The sequence below is a fragment of the Bombus flavifrons genome, chromosome 6 (assembly GCF_040668555.2).
Source record: "Bombus flavifrons isolate JBK064 chromosome 6, iyBomFlav1_principal, whole genome shotgun sequence".
Taxonomy (NCBI): domain Eukaryota; kingdom Metazoa; phylum Arthropoda; class Insecta; order Hymenoptera; family Apidae; genus Bombus; species Bombus flavifrons.
In genome coordinates this window covers 3,444,883-3,463,786 of record NC_138447.1, presented here as the reverse complement: position 1 = coordinate 3,463,786, position 18,904 = coordinate 3,444,883, and the positions used below count along the sequence as shown (strand labels likewise).

Sequence of the window (18,904 nt, the reverse complement as noted above, 5' to 3'; positions counted from 1 at the left end):
GCACTGTTGGTACGTGGCAGAGTTAGCAAGATACGTGGACGAATCCTAAAAATACGTTTTTTTCGAAAGCCGGCCATCGGATATGTGTGTTATGGGAAGAAGTAGCGTGAGAGTGAGCTGTCGATAAAGAAATAGCCGAGGTGGTAATCATCGGTAATCTTCAGTCCGTTACTTACGCAAAAGCAGTAATTGCCACTGTTACGCCGTGGATTAGTTCGGAATGGTTACAGCTGGTTCGTTCAAGGAACGTGTTATTTAGTCGTTCATTCAGCTACGATATTCGATGATTCGCCGTTTCATGCCACCATTAACTCCGAATAAATTGTGCAATGGCTTTACGTGTGCCGTGAATTTTTGTGTTTTTCTTTCAATGTTCACGTAATTCGCGTATTCCTTATTATCTTGTACAATTACATTATCAAAATGGTTAGTCTATGTTAATGGGAGAATATCGTAATAAGCGTTACGCCAATGTTGCTTTAGCACGAGTTTCCGTAAAGCACGGTTAATAGTATGAAAAATTTCATCAGCTATGTAAAAGTATACCGAATCTTTAGTACTGTGTGCACTTTAACCATCGAAAACGCTTTAGAATATCCCTACAATCCTTCGGTGTTTTGAAATTTCAAAATTGATTATTAACAATTTTTAATGGCATCGAATACATTCGCTGAATCAAATGCTGAATCCATAAAATAGAACACATGGTTACCGCAAACCTGCTGTTTCCTGATCGAGGGTAGCGACCGAAGGTACTTCAACGATTACAATCGTCGTGTATAAAGATACGCGGCAGTGTTCGGGTATGAAAGGCACGTACAAGTCGAACGAAGAGAAGACGAAGCTGAGAGAGGAGTCGAAGAAAGAGCTCTGGATGACGATGGTGGGAGAGGGAAGTCGCTAAACGACATTCCAAGCGGACCATCCAGCGCCACCCAACGGTAACCAACGCATGACGCCCTTATCTTACCTCGTGTTACCGCACCTTTCCTTGCGTTACCTTAACGGATCAGCCACGGTCAAGGAGAACGTCGATTTCGCGTCGTATCGCGCCTCCGAAAGTAACTCCAGATATCGATTATATGAAACTTTCCAATCTATACGTCGGAAACGTTTTCGAATTCCCAAATTAACGCGTATATTTCGAATTTTTATGTGAAAAATCAGAAACGATGAAAAATAATAGCGTAATTTTGACAGCATAATTGGAACGTCTAAAATCTGTCGAATTTTATAGATTGCTACAGTACGTTTAAGAAAATAGTAAAAAAGAACTCTCGATCTTTGATTTAGTTGTACCTTCCTTTTACATCCGATAGGAAAAGAATTTAGAGGATTGGGATATTTTTTCAAAGATTCGTTCGTGTTAATGATGATGGTATTCGATAAAGGGATGCTTGGTAATTTTGTTTGAAGCAACAGTTAAACATAGTTAGAATAATTAGAAACATTTAGGTATAGAATTCCGACACATCATTGATTGCGATCACTGAAATTTTGAGGGCTCTAAGTCACGTAGAAAGTAGCATCGAAACTCGTGGGAAGGGAGTCAATTCTCCAAGCTCAAATTACTTCTTTACCAAACAACTATACATGACGCGGTTGAGATAGGTTTTCTGTTAAACAGTAGTAGAAACGACCGACGATTTGTAGAAACGATGGTTGGTTCGAATTGATTTTCAGTCGATCCATTGAACGGTTTTTGCTTCTTCTTTTTATTGGTAACTGTATTACGCGCAACAAAATTGATAGGGAGAGTAATGGCTTATTACAACCGCAAGATTGCCCTTCGCGATACTCTCATTATTAAATTTTACCCCTGTTTCATTAAAGCCTCATCAGTATATTTTATAAGTTAATACTTCTGAAACGTACTGCAATCAAAGTAATTACGATGGAAATTGTTATGCGCTCTGAAATGCAAAATTTAATAATTTCACTTACTTAAATTATTCCACTATTCTATTTGAAAATTAAGGTATGACTTTCAAATAGTTTGTAACCTTATTTCCAAGAATGTATAATCTAAATCGCAACATTTCCAGCCTTTTATCGGGTATTTTACCTACAATGCGCTAAGTTCATTTTATCGCGTGACAATTTCAGTTTGAACGCATATCTTATTCTATCTGGAACACGAGCGTGAATGAGAATTGGCACATTTTTGCGAGTAAAATCGATACGATACAGCACATTTGTCGTTTTACGCAGTTTGCCCATTAACATCCTTGCTACTACATGTGTTCTAATCGATGGCGGTGAACGTACGTTTTCCATGTGACCGATGTTTACACACTTGTCTACGAGTGCTTAACCTATTTGCGTACACGACATTCCGATTCCTTTATTGGACTCGCGCGAAGTCGGCTTTAACGCGGGAAAGACAGAGTTTCCGAGTAGACTCTTCCATTTAAACTTTAAACGAATATGAATTACCGGAAGATTTAACACGCTACGTTAGGGTTGCGTCGATCTTTGCAAATAATCGCGCAAAACTGAGCGTGAACACGAGAGCACCGTTGCCAATCGATAATAAAAAGCACGAGCAGCGATAAATAACAATCTTGCACACGATTCATGGTGTCTACGATACCTAAACGATCAGTGTGTTTAAACGCAGCCTTTATCTTGATGCGCGTCGTTTAATTTACGTGGTTTGAGTAACGTGCTCGTTTTTGTAAAGTATATTACTCAAAGTTATTTAAGCAAACACGACGATATAAATGTTTGGAATGAAAGGAACTTTGCGTGCGTACAAATACGTATATATAGAGTGATTTTTTAAATCGTCGGTAAAATTGAAGTACGCATATATAAGTCACGCAATTCCATTATCGAAAGACTTTATAGATTTGGTCGTGCCTTTGATTTAAAGAACTCCGCCTTTAAAGAACTAAATGACGCGACGTGACTATCGTGCCACATGGTACTTTAAATTACTGCAACCTCGAGAATTGTCTGGATTCCAGCATTTCCAACCTACTTCAATTAATAATTCTCCACGGCTCATTACATAACATAACGAAGCGTGCATCATTGACGTCGTGTCGTGTAGGTTAATGCAATTACTTTAATTGGAATATGGCCGTGCGAAACAAAATTTCAAACAGCCTAAAGTTTGAGCTGAACTTCAAAGCATTTAAACAACCGACTATGTTAAATTCCAAACGTTTCTTAACTCACCCAGAACAATAAATTGTTCGCTCAGATCTCTTTTAATCTAATTCTCGTGTAACATTAAAATATATATTAACTATTCTCTTTCCGATTTTAATTTTTATCTAATATACCAACTATCTATATCCTGCAAACTCTTGATCCTTCAGAATTATCGTACATTCCAGCTTGCTCGTACTTCACCAGACATTTCACGTTTCAAAGTAACATCTTTTCTCTTTGCAGACCTTCAGCCTAGTTCCCACGTTCTTTACTCTCATAACAATAATATCATTCCTTACATGCTTAGAGTCAAGTTTAGCGCATCAAAAATTTCTCATCTTAACACCTACCCTTAACATCGCTCTCCCTGAAACAACTCTCACAGACTCTCGTCAAAAGTACAAGATCGTAACCTACACAACTCGCGGCTACGCCCTTCCATCGCGTGCACGCTGTGTCCTTAGCAATTAGCGTCAGCGATCAATCATCAAGACGCAACGTCCGAATCACCTCCAGTCGAGGCAGCTGCGAGACCGGTAATCTCTGCCGCGTGTATGCGCTTTCTCGATGCTCCGAAAACTCGGTTCAGCCGCGTTGACCGCGTTTTCGTTCGGTCCGCCATTCGCAGAACCGAGGCTTGCGCGGATCTCCGTCCAATTCTCTAATTACGAGGCCGGCGAAGATAAACGATTTCCTCGATCGACGTTCACTAATGGCTTGCTCGGTGCGGAGCAGAGCACGGCAAATACGAGCGGCGACGATGAAAAAGGGACCGATGAAGGATTAAGCGAGAGGCAGAGGAGGGAAGATCGGGGTCCGATCGTTCGACAACAATGATGTTCACCGTTAATTTGAGTGGACGAGTGAATCGACCGTTTATCGCTCCGGCGCGGCGGCGTGAAGGCCGTGGACACAGGGCCACGCACACGTGTATACACGACACGTAGCCGTAGACACAGAGACATGCACGCGTGTATACGCGACACATAGCCGTGGACACAGGGGCACGCACGTGTGTATACACGACACGTAGCCGCGCACACGGCCTCGTGGTAAGAGGCGAGAGTCCGGTCCAGAGGGTTCAAGCTAACGGGACCAAGAGCCGATCGTACAAGCGCGGCTCTGTGGCCAGCACGTTTCGCACACCCGCGCGAGAACACGTACACGCTTGCTGAAGAGCGCGAGCGCGCACGCCCGCATCTGCACGTAGGGGGAAAAGTTTTTATAGGCCTGGAACGTGTCCGTGAGCAGCGTTACACTGATATACGATATACATGGACCTTTGCCGGCGCGGTGTTTCGACGCTGCGCCCTGTCGCGGCTCTGGTGATTTCAACGCTTGTTCAGGCGCGAGTTTTTAATTCGTGATAATTGGCCGCGCAACTGGACCGGCTGACTGCAATCGAGATGAGTGCAATCGTTAACCACTGCGACATCGTGGAAATTCTTTCGCTCTCAATTATCTACTAATTTTTTTTAGGAATTTTTAACTGCCTTTTAATTGGATACTGCGATTAGGTTGTGTATGCTACCGAAGACTTTAATTTTCGCAAGTTACAAACGAGTTTCAATTGTTTGATTTCTACTCCGAGGAACGCCTAAATGCGATAATTCTTCTACTGCAACAACAACCTGAATGGTCTTCGTCTTCGTGTCATCGCGAAGAGTAGGTTTATATCGCAAATCGAAATGTCGCGCGCAACAGTTATAAAGGGTCTTCGCGGAGATACATCTTCGTTTGTTATTGTTAAAGATCCAATCGCCATTAGTCAGGGAAAATGTCAGTTGAAACGTTTCCATAGCGAGCGGCGTACGTGTATATGTATATGCGGACGATCTATTGCGCAATCACGACAACTCGAATCCAATATGCTGTTACAATGTTAAACGGCAAGTGTGACTCGACTTTAGTTTAGAATTTATCAATCGGACATCTCGTAACGCAATACAAATGGGGCCCCGCCGATTCGTCAACGGTATACGCCATAATTAACGTTTCATGATCGTCAGAGCGGGCATTAATTATAAACTACGAATAGTGTTGCCTCATTCTCTCTTCCTAGGAGGTTAATGCGACAATGGTTTTTATTAACGAAAGACGGACAGGTATGTAAAAATCCTTAAATTCTCAGCCGACAAGTTTGTAATTATGACTTTCGAATAATCGCCTAGGGATACGATTTAAAATTGTCATTACGAGGTGTAGGTATTTTGAAATTCGTTGTAATGTAAAGAATTACAAGTAAAGCTGTTTTATACAAGTACACATATGCTATTTCGTGGCCTTTCCATTTTCAATTTTTCGTCATTTTCGTATCATTTACTTATTATAAACGTAAGTTATAAGCTGTATGGAGATCTTTCCGTTTCTCGAATATATGAAACTTGGCAGAAAATATGTGTGTATACTTTTGAACGACCATTGACGTTACAACCAAGAAATTTTAAGATCCCGAAGATTTATTTATATGCCAAATTTCCGTTTCGAAATATTCGAAATTTATGTATCTTTGTGATGATAAAAATAGCATGATAAATAAACGAACGAATGAATAAATCATAAATGAAGTTATGAATACTATACATTGACTATATAATGATATATTTTATAATTCCAGTTAAGAAACAGTCAAAAGAGGTTTTTTCGAAACACAGATCAACGATCAACTGTCAGACCATGTCGACTGAAATGCAACCATGCCGTGGGATGGTAATTTGACGCCGAAAGGCAATGTTTATGCGCAGAATAATTATTAAACGAGACTTGACAACGATCGTACTAGATCTGCTTGACTCGTAACCAGCCAGGAGAGCGGTTACGATTTATTCCACGCTCAATGGCAAAGTGTCTACAACGCAGGACCGATTTATTCCAACAATTCCTCTTTACAATTTCGATTAGCTACAGATTAGGAAGCAGCTGTTGTTTATGTGTGTTTCACCTCGATCACGATGACATGACGTCTCGAAACTATTGATTTCCTCTAGCAATTGCTACTGTCACGTGGTAAATGTCTAACGGTGTTCACCAACAATAACGATAAATTCAATGATTTTTACGAATTTCGTTTGGAACAACGGCGGCAGCTAAGCTTTCCATGCTGACTTATCATAATTGTAAACCAGTGACGCGCTACCTTTCATACGATCGAAATTTATGTTACTTCTTACAGAATTCTTGGAATTAAAGGCGTTGCAGTATTCATGATATGTCAATTGTGTTTGGAAATTTATGTGAATATTCTACAGCTTATAATTATATATACTTGTTTGAATAAACACAAATATAGACATGTATTAAGTAATTATAGATATGTATCGTTTTTGTATAACACACGTCATTTATATTAAAATTCTTGTAATATGTCGTAAATATTTTAGTAAGCGAATAAAATAAAAAGTGTTACGATATACGGAAAGGAAATATTTCAGAAACTACGTAATAAGAATCAATAACAAGTATAGAATATCATTTTGTCGTTGTCCACAAAACTCCGAATGAAATCCAGCCGTAAAACAAGTATTCACTTTTCTCCATGAAAACACGGATTTCACGATTTCTTTCCGCGCGTCAACGAACCACATTGTAGTTGCAAAAACGGTAGGTACACGTCACGCCTATCTATGCCAACCTATCTCTCCTCTAACTTCTATAACTCCAGACGCAGCAAAAACGAAATGCATCGCTCGTTTCAACCGACGTGTACTGAAAATCATTTTCACTGTCCGCAACCGAAGCAACGTTATTTATAGTTAGGTCGATAGACACTGTGTCGCTTTCACCGTTCCTTTCATTTCCCTCAAAGAAAAATGATTCATGATATTTTTAATTGCAAAAGCCGCTCATTGTCAAACCGGTACGATTTATCTCTAGTATCTAGTTGAATCGAGACTCCCGTCGATCGTTCTGTCATTAAATCATTAGATTCCTCTAAATCACCTTTTTCCAATGTTTTTATCGTATTCAAGCTTTTGTTAATGATGCTCGTTCATGATATAGTTCCTTAAGCGACGTCAACGTGCAAACAGATACGGCATAATAAATATCCATATATACGTTATTTGCTAGAAGCATAGATCTAGCTTTTTGATCGCTCAAAGAGAGCAAACCGGGATGGTGCAATGACCACGGTCATTAATTAGATTGATTTATTAGCCCTCGGGTGTACGCTCCTGTCAAAAGGATAATATTTTACGACGTTCCTAAAATGTGATTGCGAAGCATCGGTGATTTAGAGGATGGCAAATATCGACGGGTAGAAGAGTACACTGGTTCGATTAATTTGAACGAGTCGTGGGACTCGTGGAACGGCGGAAGTTATGACATCGATGCGATTAACTCGAGATGTTCCTGTCATTCAAAATTCTGATTGCTTTTGGATAGGCTGCTTTGAAAATTAGCGACCGTCGTGTCGCTACTAGTCGCTAGTACGAAGGCGACGCGGCTATCCAAGTTCCTTCGGCTACTCATTGGTTATGCGCGTGCATAATTTATCTCGTTATTAAAATACCAGATCTCCTCGTCGTCTCGTACGATTCTAAATTGAAAAAAGATATTATTCGGCGTGTTTCGTTTGGAATTTATGAATTCGGAGATTAATTTCATAAAGAGCAACTTTAAAACAGATCCATTCCCTCTTGGAAAGTGAATGCCTAACGAATGACCTAAAACAGATCGTCCAAGTGCTCGCTATTGAGCAAATACGTCAATGATATTTGATCACACAATACGTGTCTACATGATGTTGAAATTAGCTTTGGCTTTTCACTTTGCCTATTTAGTGACTTCATTCTAATGTCTTTCAAACTATCATTCTATCACCGCGACTCTACGCTTTACATTAACTTACTATACTACCGCGCTTAAATCATTGTCAACTATATCCATGTATACATACTGTTCTCTACTAATAGTATTTACGGTTATTACGTATTTTCAACTACCAATATCTGTTTATTGCCATTATCTCTACCAGTGATGCTCCATATGTTATTTTATGCTAATAGCGAATATCCGATACTTTTCACCATTTTTTCTATCGATATCCTCCAATTTGTGACTGCGTTAGCAAAGACTATACACTCCTTTTTACCAGCAATAACTTTGTATACTACTTCCTACAATCGTTATTTTCTAGTATTTCTATTATACTATAGTTACCACACTAGCAATATCCTTATACTCTCCTTTCTATTACCATCATTACCTTCGCTATTGATACCTCTGTATGTTATGTTTTATCTTCGATACTTCTGTCTGTTTCTAATATTCTTAAATTTGTTACCACATCAGCAGCATATTTACACATTCCTTTCTGCTTGCTGTTACCTTTAACAGCAATAATCTACGTATCACTTCCTAGAATCGATATTTTTCAGTATTTCTCTCATCGATATTTTCCAATTTGTTACCACGGCGACAAATAACTTGCTGTTTGCAATTCTCCGTGTGTAACATGCTCATATCCAGCTGCACGCGCACTATGCACTAGCGATGCAACTAACGTCGAACGTGGTTCGCGACAAGAGGCGAAGGCACACGGTACGACCAGCATCAATTAGATCGTGTTATGCTAATGCGGTCCGCGTGTATAGAGCGAAATACGCGGCGAAAAGCAGCAATCATCTCGGAGACTACAGAGTCGGATCCTCGTAGGCGGTCGACCATAGCCAACCGAATTCAACGCGGATTCAGTCGTGAACGGCAGGTGCAACGCGAGGTAGCTGAATTTGTTGGGCGGAAACTCTGCATAATTATCCTGAATATCATGGCAAATTTTGCTTTGTTTGGAACAAGGTAGAGTTTTATTCAGTGGACACAGAACATGTTTACGTTTTGTTGTTTTGACTCTTGACGGTATTTAGCCTCTTCTTGACGCCTTGGATGACATATTTTGTGGTTTCTTTTCTGTTAGAACTAAATTTGAGGCAAAAATTAGTTCGTGAAATGTGGCAGGTTTAACTAGCAACTTGTTTTGGCTAAATGTATGTAACGAATGATCGTTTTGATATTGGCATATCCCAATAATTATTCAAAGTATGATTATAGATTTTTGCTAAGATTATGCTGCAAGTAATGTTTCTATTATCAGATGTCATTCATTCTACCTGCTTCTCATTTCACGTAAAAAGTAAAGCAAAAACGTCTAGTATCCTAGTGACTTTTATAGATAAATCTCGCGTAAATATCGACTCGTGACTGTACTTTGATATCACTAGAACATATTAATATCATGGAAATATACTTGTTTATCGAATGTTTAATTTATAAATTTAAAACTGAGCAGCAATTTTTTGTTTTCGTTGTCTGATGTTAAGAAAACCGTTAAGATAATCTCGATGCCTGTTATGTAAATGCTACGAAATTATCATTAAAGATTTAATTAGTGGTGAAAGTGGATGCTGAAAGTTTAAACGTATGTTTGAATTGTACCTTGAACATTAATTATTTATATTATAACATAAAAATTGAATCTTCTTGAATCTATCTCAAGAGTATAATTCGTATAAATATATTTTATATGCACTGGTCAAATACAATATATTTAGTTTAGTAGACTGATAAGATTATAATAAGCTACGCGACTGATTAAGCTGTTCAGAATGCAGTTTGTTCAAGACTTCAAGCAACCAATCAAACACGTTTCGCAACATTACAACGTCTTGTCATCGGTTTATAACGTGATGCATAGATTCGAGAAAAAAACCTTGCGATAATTACGTTCTGTGTAGACAGTATTGATTCGATTCTTAAGATCTTAGTATCAGAATTGTTGAGGGTTAACTGATAAGGGAACGAGTGGATGAATTTATAATAGAAAAATATATTGAAATAAGTATAGGTATAGTGTATGTTGATCCAGGTCCTCGCTCTCTCAGTGTTACAATACAATAGAATACAAGAGAATAGGGAGCACGTTCATATATTTATAGCAAAGGACATTACCAAAAAGCTAACCTTGGTGTGTAGCTCTAGCAGAAGGTTACAAGAAACAGCAATAGAAATCTACTTATAGTACTTTTGTTTCTAGACCTTGTAATCTGAAACATGATTCATATTCAAAGGCACAATAATATGGACTTCTCCTTATTTTGAATTTTTTCACTAAATTTTATTCTCTTCGTAACAGCGTTCTCCAGATCACGGATATACAAAAGAAAAGGTATTGAGTTTTTCTTGAAGTAATTACTTCAACAAGAATCAACGTGTGGACGCCGTTCACAATAAATATAACCAAGAGCGGGACAAGTAAAAGTTCATGGCTGTCACTTTTTCTTTCGAATGTGATAACACGATCCACTACGCCATTAGCTTTGCAAAATATCAAAAGAGTCATTCATAAAGACGTTCTGTTTTCACCGTGAAATTATTAACTTGGTATATTCGCTAACGCGTTCGTTGAGATATTTATTAACCTTACACCACATGACTGCGATAAATGGGTTGCAAAGAGAAAGAGAGAGAAAGATAATTTACAGCCGTAAGAATCATTTGATAATCAATTAGCTTCAATTACGTATTAGGCGTATGGTTACACAAGGTCCTTGAAATCTTTTTCACGAAATATGTTTCATGGAAATATTCATTTTTATGGAATTTTCAAAATAAAATTTCATGGAATCTCTTATTTATGAAATAAAATAGTGTTTACAATATTTTTCCAATTTTTATCATTGCTTTCAATTCTAATACTAATCAAAGCTCATTTCTATATGTGTCTCAGCAACTTAGCAAACTACTTCAAACTGACAATCATGCAATTTGTACCAATTAACGCAAATCGATAAATAGATATTTCACCGTGCTATTTAACCAGCCAACGTTCTACAGAAAACCTCGTACATTATCTACGACAACAATAACTTGTTGGACAAATGACTCGTTCTTCCGAACATCGTGTCGAGGCTGGAAAAATAGTCGCGTGACAACGAGTCTCCGGCTTGTATCAATAAGTCAGTCGGTCCAGTTGGCCGTAGCCGATAGAAAAATATCCCGGCCAATAAATACGGCTGTACGTATCGCCATATGATTTGTAGATCGCATTATACGACACTACACGACGCGTGCGTGCTGTTCGATCGTGTATTAACGCCTTTTATCCTGCTTTTTTTCCTACGGCCTTTCCCAACCCCGTCGCCAAACGAGCTGCGTGACCGCGATGATAAAGAACACGTTAATAATTTTTGCTTACGTGTTGAACTGCCGCACCGGGCCGATCTTTGTTTTATATTTTCAACGTGGCAACGCAGATCTTGCCAGCCAACGAATTGCGATAGATCCGCGCGAAGACACGACTTCCTCCGGATTCTTGTCACGCGATACTATCACCACGTAAGCGGGGATGAAATCGTTTCCTCCAATTGAATACTTCACTCTCGGGGAGAACGTTTGATTCGTTTGTCACGCGTGTATTGGAAGAATAGGACGACTTTGTGTCGTCATGATCTTTCAACAATTTTAACATACAAAACAATGAGAAATGAGAAGAACAATCGAAGGGCATACTGCATTTGTCAGTGATTTACATAAATCAGTAAAAGCTAACTCAAAATCAAATCACATTTTGTAAACCTGAACGAACCTTTTAAATTCAATCGCGCTATGAATTTAATTAATATTTGTAGCGTATTTTCCCTATCATATTTTTCTTCCTCTTTTGTTTGCTTTTCGATCGGGCTCTACCCAAACAACAATACCAGAAAGATCACCAATTCTATATATAAACCACTTCTTTCCGTATCTTTCTAAACATCAATTCCTACTCAATCCACTTTCGCTTCTTTCCCTGAAAATTTCCAAACTCCTTACACCGTGGGTGAAACACGGAAAACCAAGAGCATCTGCATTCCACGGAGACAACGAGAGCGGGACCACGCGGAGAATCCTCCCACGCGGTGCGAAATAATTTCTCAAAGAGGACGGGAAGGTCTCGAGCGATCCGTGGACCAACCCGAATCCGCCTACCTGATCCGGTAACAGGTTCCACTCCCTGTCGTGTAGCGGCGTTATTTAAACGCGTACACTCGTTTCGTCGTGCACCTACACGCGTGGCCACGGCCGTGTGGACGTACACGTGGTCCGTATCGACAGAACGGAATAGAGCTCATGTTTAAATACATGCGGTGAAACGTAGGCAGGTACTCTACTCACAACACGCCGTTGGGTATAGGCCGACATGCGCAGGTGCCTTCGGGCTGTCTCGAACCGAGCATTAAATTCACTCTTTGGACAACGCCATGAGGTGACGGAGAAGCTCTCGAGAAGAATCTCCATAGCTGCTGAGCGTCTCGCGAAATGTGGTTTCCGTGGCACTCGAAACAGAGTTGTGGCTCCAGGTAATGGCTCGATGACGGTGGGCCGTAGTTTTTGAAGCAAACAAGCAGCCATTTATTTTAACGAGGTAGATTCGTTTTTAGAGCATAGTTAAAAGGTGATAAAGAAAGTTAATTCTTCGATTTCTTGTGGATTTTTTTTGAGGATAATTTTTATGAAGTTTGGTTGATGATTGATCGTAATTTTCGAGATAATTAAAAAGCAATAAAGCCACTCTTGCGAGTTTTCGTGGATTTTTTGGATGTAACGTTGAACGAGGGAGATTAAAGTGAGTCCGAAGCAGTAATTTGAAAATGAGAATAAGATTAGTAGTATTTGAAGCGTTTATCGGATCCAGTATTTGTATAATTGTAGATATCCGGAGAGTTATTCGTCATAACGAGACAATCGACGTTTTATGAGCTATTTAGATATTTTAATGGGCGTGATAAATGGTTTCGGCGAAGTTGATAATGATACAATGCTGAAGATCAATAATGCTAATGCTATTTTAATTGGTAGATTAAAGTGCTGTTTGAGAATGAATAATGTAAGTAGAGTGTATAGATAGACCGATATATTGCAACGCTATGATAGTCACTTTGAATCTTTATCTTTTATAATATAAAGAAATATTTTGACATTCCATTGTATGTATACTAAACCTAGATATTTCCCTTTCCTATTACGTAATTACAAATGTAAATTTAGAAATAACGAATTACAACATAAAAAGCGTTAATAAATATTCTCATTTTATTTATGTCATCGTAATAGTCTATTTCCAATAGTAACATCTACGCCGTGCACTTGTAAGCTCCTTACCTTGAAATACGATATACAGGAAATGAAGTGTTGGCGCATTGACGCGTTTTCATCCTTTGCTTGTAAAAACATATATTATTATGTTAGCGCAGCGATAATAGATATAATTAGCTAGCCGCAATTCTGTCAACCTTACACGGTATAACATCATTTTGACACTATTATATTTACTGAACTGATAATTGATTCCATTATTACTTTTGTTATCGCTTCGCGGATTTTTCGCCTTTTGATACATTAAGCAAACTCGCGTTCACGCGATAATCTCGTGAAACTTGATCCAGTAATCTTATGTGTGTTTCTAATAAATGTCTTGCAGCTTCTACGTACAATTTCAAATTGGTTCCAAATTTTACCAATAGGATCAAAATAATCGTATTTTATTACAATGCGACAAAAATTTCGAAAAGTTTCGTCTAACGAGCATAATATATCTATAAGAATCCTCTACGGTAGACGTTCGCACACCTTCGTGACCTACTGTATAAGGAAGAACATTTAAACTGATCTACCAACCTAACCCAAACCAAAGCATACTTTGACAAGCCTCGCGAATTGATTCTATAGGCGGAAACTTTTGCATTGAATGCAGCACCGAGTGAAATACCTCGCGCTTCCTCCATAGCTGTCTTCTGGGACTCGCATCTCCAGCAGACCATACGATTCATATTTCATATTTCTCGCGCGAATCTATGAGTCATATTCGAACGTGTGCACATCTGGTTGTACAAGGCGGCCAACGTCGAAGTAGGACGTGAAAAGGTTAACGGTTGTATCCGCGTGTGGAAGAAGCTCGTCCATCGATACACACGAATCGCGTTGTCTGAAACAATAGCCGGCATTCAAGGCTAATCGAAATAATCGGTGGCCCAGAGATGAGCCGTCGACCAGAGCCAGAGCACAATGGCTAATAATATAAGCTGAAAGGTGAAATCTCGCGCTGTGTCGTCGTTTCTTCGACCGTAGGAACGTTTGAACTCGGTTCGTTCGTGACTTCGTCCACGATCATTGCGGCAGTGTCATTAGAGGGAGCCCATTTGAACGCGCGTCGCGATCTCCTGATCGTGCTGATAACAAGCTGGAAACGATGCTCGGAATTCCGCGATAATGTTAGGACGATCGCAACGCGTCCAGGCTGGCCAGGCCTCCGAGGCGTTCGCGCGGAACCGTTTCGACGGATACGGCCAGGCCCGCCGCCAAATGGTTCGCATTCCTGGTACGTTGCTCGCATTTTTCATCGTACATGCTCGATAGGTTCCATGGATACGACGGATGCAGTTTACGAATTGATCTGCGCTTAGACGATAAACAAACGTTTGTAGGTAGTTAGGTTGATTTATCGTGGCCGTTAAGCTTGGTATTCACGTGCGACGCAAAATATTTGCGATTGGAAGATCCTTCGGAGTAAGGCTTTGGTTACAGTGGATGCATGTTTTGACGAACTGTCATTCCGACAAATAAAACATCCGAATACCGCATATCAAGAATGCGTACACTCACGGGAATCTATATACATACATGTTTGATTGCTTAGAAATATTGAGTTTGTCAGTATACGCATCTACTTTAATTATACGTAGATTGAAGCGATAAATTTGTTTCGCTGAAGACGCGAGCATTGACTTTGTCAAAAATTGGATTGTATTACTATCCTTTGCCTTGTTTCGCTACCCTATCTCACGCTATACATTCGAACGAAAGTCAGCCAACCCAATTTCGACAATTTCACAATACGAACACCGCGAACACACAACGAGCAAAATTAGAATAAGTATCACTTTGGAAAGCGATTTCGTTACCGGCAAGTCGTTACTCTTGCTTTCTTTCTCTCTCCCCCTCTCTCTCTCTTTCTCCCTTGTTGGCAGCATCAAAAGGCGCATTCCAGTAAACGACCGATTCTCTTCGCTGTTTCTTTCATACCGTTTGCATACTTATTATTCGGATGCGTTGTCGGCTGCTCGTCGACTCTTTGACGGCTCGGCTGAGAAGTAATTTGGAACCAGAAAGCTTAGTAATTACCATGTAAATCGACTTCGGATTATTAAAGCTCGTAATGTATGCGTCTTATTTCGCACTCGTTACCCGGCTGCCTACCTATCGAGCCTAAGAAGTCGGCCGTGTCCGGGCCAAAAATTCTCTTCGTCGCAATTTTCGATTTATTGGACAAGACTCGATGCTTCCTTTTTTTCATTTTTTATCTTTACGAAATTGTAACCGTATGATAATGCACAGATGTCAGATAAGGCTTCGTAAGGCGTCCGATTAAACGCGTTGCTAGCCTGCACGCCTGTTAACCTGCCTCGTCTTACATCCTCCGCGCCGTTCAGCAACGTTCTTTCCATCTGACACGTCCAATATAGGCGATGCAAATTTTTTTCGCGACGTAGGTGCGAATTTCGAGGCGCATTAGCGCGACGAAATTGGTCTCTTCCTTAGTTGCGAAACAGAGTGAGCTCCGTTTCGTGTACCTTCTGTGCTTCGTTTTAGTAATCGGACATTCTTTGGCAATCGCTTCCTGGAACCGATTCTTTCTCTGGTCCTTCATGAAAATTCATCATTTTGAGGTTAGTCGAGATTGATGGTTAGCTTGGTCTGAAAGTTCTCGTGTCAAACACGTTAAATCGTTCATTTTGGTGCATGTACGTTGTGCGATTTCCCCCTTACCATATATATATATATGGTAAGCGCTTGGTTGTCGTTTGGAAGAGGCCATGCAATTTGATCAATGTTCATTCGAAAATGTTAAAATTCATAATTTGCTCGGATAAATTTTTATATAGGGAGATTCGAAGTTCTTGTTTCATATTTTTTAAAACTTGCTACTTGAAACAATTCAAGGCACAATAATAAATTACTACGTAGATTTATAAAATTTCAAACTTAATTTTCATTCGAAGAAATCATTGAACCTAAACATGTTTTCTTATTACGGTAAACTTTCAATATAGCTACGTAGTCTCACCATAGAAACACACACTTTTCCATACTTCTCTATCCAATCACAGACAAGTAGGCTTACTATTTTCCTGTATTTGTAACAACAGATTCGAACGGAAGAATTCTACGTTCATTTACATCGACTACAAGGATCAACGGTAACAGTTAATCATCCGTTATGCAGTAATTATCCCAAAGGAAATATAATACGCGTTTCCAACGCAATCCGTTCCTTTCTCAATAATCACGTCCATCCGCGGAATCAAGCCGTGAGTAACAAGCCGAATATAACTTCAGCCTCTATGCTATGCATAAGGAGGATAATAAAAGCGGCTAGCAGTGTTGTGGAAGTTTTTCCAATCGTACGTTTCTTTGCCATCCGGGAACATGATTTTACACCGCGCATGTTATATCCGTTTTATATGGTTAACACTCAATCACTGTTGAAACGCGAATCGAGTTTTCGCGTTTTCTCAGCTACAAAACATGAGCAGCGCGTTACTGTCACTTCCTGTCTCTATTCTTTCGAACCTCTTACTATGGAAAGAGCGCAGGAAAACGCTTCAGATTTATTTATTTATTTTATGCTCGAATCATAATTTAGTTCCACGATTACCGTCCGTGTGAGATAATTCTCGCAAGTTGTCGTGTTTCTTCAATTCGTATCGTTTGAAACAGTTGTGCTTTCAAGTATAAAATTAAGAGCTTAATATTCTTAATACAACGCGGTTTGCATGCATTACTATTTGCATATCAATACGGTGCAATCGAGAATAAAATGCGAACGTTAACAGGTTGCACGATAATCGTATACTGGTTACGAATGCTACGATAAAAGGATGCTCCTGGAGGCAAACTTGTCCCTGTCCGCGAAACGAGCGCGTTATCAGAGGTCGAACCACATTTAACTGTTGCACGGTGAACATTGTACGATAAACATATGTTGAAATGAACGTAAAAGACTGCAAAGTTAGTGGCTGAAAATTTAGTGGTTGAGCGTGGATGGAGTTTCGATACCGCATGTCAAGTTAGTTCAAGAAATTTAGATAACAACAAAGGAACCCAAGTTGAAAAGTAAATTGTACAAATTGGTATTCGCTTGTTCGTCCAAAAATATGGAAATACTTGTTATTTTCTTCGGATACTCTAATATTAAACGACCATATTTTTGATAATCATTTATTCCAAAGTTTCAAATTGAGGTAAAAACCAATAATGAATACGTTACAATTTTGTTTCCCATAAGCAAAGAACACGCACGTACACACGAGTATCATGCTACTCAATAAGCATTAATTCACAGACGTTACTAGAGGTAGCTACCTTCTGGTATTCGAGAGAACCCGATCCGAATCGCCAATCGCGATAGTAGCCGTGTTCAATGGCCATTCATAGTCGCGCGAATTAAAAACCCTCAACGTCGAACTAGCGAAATACGATGCTCGAACCTGTTTCTAATCCAAACGTGGAAACATCGCCCCGCATTCCCTTATCTATAGTTGTCAGCTTCCGCGCGAGGGACCAACCGCTGCCGGATAAACGGAGGTAACGGAGAAGCACCGAGGATGCTCGTAATAACAATATACAAGCGGCTGAGTAAAACGGCCATTACACGGATAAATTTACAGATCTCTCGGTTGTTTATCGAGTTCCTTCCAACCCTGCCTCGCAACTATATTTATGCCTTTACACCACCTTAGTCAGCTTTAATCCAGATCTTTATTGCAGCCTACGAAGCTTGTCGTAGGACACTTGGAGTCTACACAATGCGGAGACTTGTCAAAGAACCCGCGGAAATTCTTCGAACGAATTCACAGAAATCACGAATTTACTGTACTTCTATCGTGAAAGAAGAATCGCTGAAAAGTTTTTCCGCGTTTGATCCAGTAAGATGTACGAATGGAGAAGTTGTTGTTTGATTGCATGCTGCATCATTTTATAGATGGTTGACCTGATGCCAGTTTGGTGGTTGCAAATGGTTTATTTAATAGTGGATTGACTGTTCGTAGATTTGGTAATTACCGATGAATATGAAAGTAATTAAAAAGAAAATTATTAAAAAGTGTGAGTTGGTTGGAATCCAATGGTGCTATTATTAACACGACTTTCTCAATTGCCTGATAGCTGATTGCTTTCTTCGCTAAATACTAATTTATCGAAAGGTATATTTCCATTTATTTGTCATTTAACCAATGCTAATAAAGCCAGTAGAATAATATGATTTTTCACGACAACAGGGATCGTCAACACCCACTTCCTCTTTCTGCGGACGCAACAACAATAAAATGAAGGTTATTATACCAAAGGATAACGCAATAAAATGAAAAATTCGATGCAGCAGGTTTAAAGACCTCCCAGTTGAGTGCCACGACGAGATGTACAAAAGACCAAGTAAAGCTCGACGTTTTCCCTTCGCGACGGAAGGATTTGCGGATTGCACGGTAGTTTTCTTCGTGAAATATCTTTTTTCTTCCTTTTCTTCTTTCCTTGCAGCTGCCGCTGGATGACGGTACAAGCTGGAAATTTATTCAAAGTATTTTTCAAACCTACTCTCGACACAAATTTAATATTTTTACGAATAAGATTAAGCGCGAAGTTAAGTAGCTACTATTTGGTATAATTGTTTGGAAAAAGTTTCGTGATTCATTGTGAAGTAAATTTAATGAATAAT

The 18,904-nt window shown here is 39.4% G+C and overlaps 1 protein-coding gene across 7 annotated transcripts in view; it reads right to left on the bottom strand.

Moving 5' to 3' along the window:
* TfAP-2 (transcription factor AP-2) overlaps positions 1 to 18,904 on the bottom strand; it is a 200,588-nt gene that overhangs the window by 56,933 nt on the left and 124,751 nt on the right. The window contains exon 1 of one of the 7 annotated variants that reach the window (XM_069115970.1): positions 11,351 to 11,470. The exons of 5 other annotated variants lie outside the window; for them this stretch is intronic. The gene's annotated coding sequence lies outside the window, so the exon portion shown is untranslated. Of the gene's footprint in view, positions 1 to 11,350; positions 11,471 to 18,904 lie in introns of those variants that run through there. One more of the 7 variants, XM_069115971.1, reaches the window with a different exon arrangement.